The sequence below is a fragment of the Tachysurus fulvidraco genome, chromosome 2 (assembly GCF_022655615.1).
Source record: "Tachysurus fulvidraco isolate hzauxx_2018 chromosome 2, HZAU_PFXX_2.0, whole genome shotgun sequence".
Taxonomy (NCBI): domain Eukaryota; kingdom Metazoa; phylum Chordata; class Actinopteri; order Siluriformes; family Bagridae; genus Tachysurus; species Tachysurus fulvidraco.
The window spans coordinates 25,015,008-25,019,422 of record NC_062519.1 but is presented as its reverse complement, the minus strand read 5'-3'; the positions used below and the strand labels follow the sequence as shown (position 1 = coordinate 25,019,422).

Genomic DNA, 4,415 nt, shown 5'->3' with positions numbered 1-4,415 from the left:
GAAGCTTGCTGTCTCACAAGTGTGCTGCCTTGAAAGAGCTTCAAATCCAGTGATATACTGGAGACATATTTTCTTATATCTAAGAAAATTTAATCTATGCTGTGTGTGGTTATTGCAACAGCTTCTAAATGTAATACATGTATCAAGAGGATTTAACAAACCACTAAGCGTAATAACAAACCACTGATGGAGAGAGAAGGTAGAACAAGTGTTAACAACAATGTGCCTAAATGTCACCATCAAGCAATTCAATAAAAATTAGAGCGGCTTTGCAATGTGTATTATTATGAAATCACATACAGCAATCCTGCCATTTATTTATCCACCATGTCACTATAGTTATCCACAATGACTATAAATGTGTAAATGGATCCTGAAGGACAGGTTACAATGTGATGGGTTTGATGAATGCGTGAGTCACTGGGGTTACCGACTGGGCTTCCTACAGTCACACAATCTAATCAATAAAACACAGTGAAAGCCAGATCACATGCTCAAAATTTAAAAGCTATTCAATGAATAAATAAAAAATAATCAAGACCTAAGAAACAAAAGTATGGGAAGCTACATGGGTCAGGTTTGAAAATCAAAAGAGGGGTGTAATACGTTTTAAAGGAGATACGGGGCTAAACATGATTAATTTCTCCAAGTCTTTAGTATTTTGTATTGATTTATGTTTTTTCTATGCAATAATTCATTCTGCTTTACTAATTAACATGAACTGTTCCAGGGAACAATGCAGGTGAAATGTCCAGACATCTCAGGAAGCCCTGCAAATAAAACAATAAAACACACATTTTTGGACAGTTGGAGATAAAACACAGCCATGGAAAAACATCCAAATAGACACTATAGAGCTGACAGAGAGTGCCCTGGATCTGTGAGATAGCAACACTGCCCACTGCAACATGCTACCCTTTTGTGATAATTTAACTTTAATATAGTTTAATAACCAAAAACCCCTCTTCATCCCAATTCATGGTATCATTGTCTTTTCCTGGGTTTGCACTGCCATGCTGTCAATGTTGGGCTCTTGAGCAAGGTCCATCTGCTCCAGGGGTGTTGTATCATGGCTGTCCCCACATCTTGACCATAAACCTAAATAAAAAAAAAGAAAATTATATTATTTCTGATCTATCATCAGACCCTTACAACTGACATTGGACAGTTGTGCACAATTAAAAGGGCAGGGATTCTGGCCAGGAATCAAAGACTGGTTATGAACCGCTTCAACCTCCTGTGTCCTAATACAAAAAAAAAAATAAAGCTCCTGGGGTTCCTCTCGGCCAATCAAATTGTGTAGGTGGAGATCATGGATTAAGTATAGGTTGAGTAGCATTTTTACCTAGCCATATCCCTCCCAGTCCACCATGACCTGCATGTGCCCACAGACTGCACAAGAGCACAAGAGTACAGCAGACTGTTGACAGTAAAGGCATGTGGTCAGTGCCAGAAGTCGGTTTCCTGCCTGGGTTCCCAAACTGCCATAGAGTATGTTGCATTTACTTTGTCCACAGGATGCAGTTGCTCCAATGGCTTCGGTTAGCGGCCGACAAGCAGTGCAGAGTCATCTTCAGGTCCTGGTTTGACACCCAAATTGGGCCACCGGAATGGCAATGCTCCAATCAGATGTGCGGATCGAACAACACCACCATGTCCTGGTGGGGCCCATAGATGTAGAACGTGTGTTTTTGTATTTGTACAGCAATATACAGCTCTCAAGATCAAGACTCAGATGATCAGCACTCCCCCGAGACCATCGTCCTCTACCAGTTTCAGGTTCAAAACGATTCACCAAAAGAGCAAACAGAGATACAAAAATAAATCCAGGCAGATGAATGTGTGGTCAAACAAGTAAGAACCAAAAAAAGGCAACAGAGCAAACACATAGAACCCAAATTTTTATAAAATAATCAGTAGCAAGTAGCAAAAGGTACAAAGGCAGTAGCAATGGCAAACACAAGGACTTAGCAATGAATAAAGAAAAGAGGAAAGGGAGGGTACACACTGTTCAGAGACAGGTGAGAACAATAATGAAGGTTACAGGCAAGTGAACAAAAGAAAACACAAAACACAAACGCAGAATGTCTCCATCTAGTGACCAAAATCTATGTAGTCCAAAATACTAACAACTAATCTCATCACTTAATTCAAAAAGTATGTTTCTCTTTAAAAATAAGGAAGAAATAAGATACTCTCATAGGTAAAAGTGACCACTTACCCATGCTTTGTGCTGGTATAAACCAATAGAACCTAATGAACGTTCACTGCAGACTTCCAAATTATGATGCTTTATTTACAGTATTAACATTTTTGGCATTTAGCAGACACCCTTAAATTTTTATTTAATTTCAATTTATACAACTAAAACAACCTTAAGAGCCTTGCTCTGGGGCCCAGCAGTGGCAACCTGGTGGACCTGGGATTCAAACTGATGACCTTCCAATCAGTAGTCCAACGCCCTACAGTATTTACTGTAACTCATCATGCTGAATGTGTTTGCTTAGCTTTAAACCAGTTAAACTGTACCATTGTTTTAAAAGGTTATATCCTTGGCATGACCATGACATTCTATTACAAATACTAATGTATATTTACATGTTTGATGTTTGTTATCTGAAGGTCAAAGGTCTTGCTTATTGAAAATATTTAACACTGGCAAAGCCTTTATTATCTAATGGATACCAGTAGCTTCCTTATAGTAACTTGAACACTCAGAAGATCTCAGAAAGCCTGTCGATTAACCAACCCAAGTTTTGAACTGTACTAGTATTTCAATCACTGCATGTGTGATCGTGTCTAAATTCTAACAAAACTTGCTCTTGAGATTCAAGTTTCTCCTGAGAAACTACCCGTTTGTTCCATAATGTAGCTAGCTAGATAGCATAGATGTTAGACATCATGACAGTGAAGATCCATTACACTGTTGCTTGATGTGGATGTATCAGTATCAGTGTATCAGTGAAGCGCTTTATCATCTACATTTATAACTTCTCAATGAAACACAGACACAATAACATTCATACAGTCCACTATACATAGTGGATACAACCCTCTATTCTGTTCTGTTCTGAAAATGACAGAGATTTTAGGATATGACTGACTCACACTACCAAAATGGCGGATGAACATCAGGAAACGTATTCCAATTCTGCTGTTTCCAAACCAGTCATAAGTTAAAACTGCTCATTTATTTATTCCTTCATTTTCTTCCGCATATCCGAACTTCTCGGGTCACGGGGAGCTGGTCCCTATCTCAGGCGTCATCGGGCATCAAGGCAGAGTGCCAACCCATCGCAGGGCACACACACTCTCATTCACTCACACACTACGGACAATTTTCCAGAGATGCCAATCAACCTACCATGCATGTCTTTGGACCGGGGGAGGAAACCGGAGTACCAGGAGGAAACCCCCGACATGGTACATGCACTCTCCACACACACAAGGCAGAGGCGGGAATCGAACCCCCAACCCTGGAGGTGTGAGGCGAACGTGCTAACCACTAAGCCACCGTGCCCCCCTAAAACTGCTCAATGAACAAGAAATATCTATATGGCATGCATCACAAACCAGGCCAATTGCATATTCATTTAATTATACTATTCAAGTACAAGTTTCCAAATTTTAAGAATTCCTGACTTCTGAGACATGATCTGTTAACCTTGGTAAAAATGTCTGGTTTTTAATAAGTAAGTAAAGTGTTTAACATTTCTGACAAACATTCTGACAACAAAGAGCAAACACTGAGCAGCTGCCAAAGATATATAGCCTTCATTAGCCAAAAAGCTAATCAGGTAAAGATGTTGAGTACATTACAAAGTTTCATTCTGCATCGATTCAGCCTTAACTGACAACCTACTGCTTCATATCAATGTTGCTGTGAAGACTATAGTAGTTATTAGCTATTTAGTGAGTCATGTAATTTCTACAATATTTTGCATAGTAAATTCCCTGGACATTCCTAGTGCGATATAACAAAAACCATGCTATCATTAATATAATGTGTAAAACCTTTTGATGAATCCTTGACTGTTTCTGCGGAGAAACGTCATAGTAATCGATGTTGTATTAATATCGCATTGTGATTTAAAACAAATAAAGATACAAAACAGACCTGACAGGTAACATTCTCACAGACTGTGTGTTGAATACTTGTACAAATACATCATCCATGCATTAAAAGCAGATAATTAGTCAAACTCATGAGATCGCGAGAGTGGCAACACTACATTATTAGAGCAGTCAAATAGCCAGCCAGCAACTCTCAAGGCGTATGAAGTTTAAAAACTAGAACTGCATAGTGAATGTCCCCTGTTTTAGGTGAATCGTCTTAAGTAAGCAAAAAGCATGTCATTACCCTGTCCCTGTAATTCACATTACAGTGTTTGTGTTATTCTTCAGGAAGGAAATGA

General features: G+C 39.0%; 1 long non-coding RNA gene across 2 annotated transcripts; it reads right to left on the bottom strand.

Moving 5' to 3' along the window:
- Nucleotides 1-275: 275 nt before the first annotated feature.
- On the bottom strand, nucleotides 276-2,009 carry LOC125140729. 2 transcript variants are annotated; one of them, XR_007139948.1, is made up of 3 exons: nucleotides 1,346-2,003; nucleotides 954-1,098; nucleotides 276-770 (listed from the first exon to the last, which is right to left on the bottom strand). It is a non-coding gene; the product is annotated as an uncharacterized LOC125140729 (long non-coding RNA). The 2 variants fall into 2 exon arrangements; XR_007139947.1 differs by having other exon boundaries at nucleotides 276-1,098; nucleotides 1,346-2,009.
- Nucleotides 2,010-4,415: the final 2,406 nt, after the last annotated feature.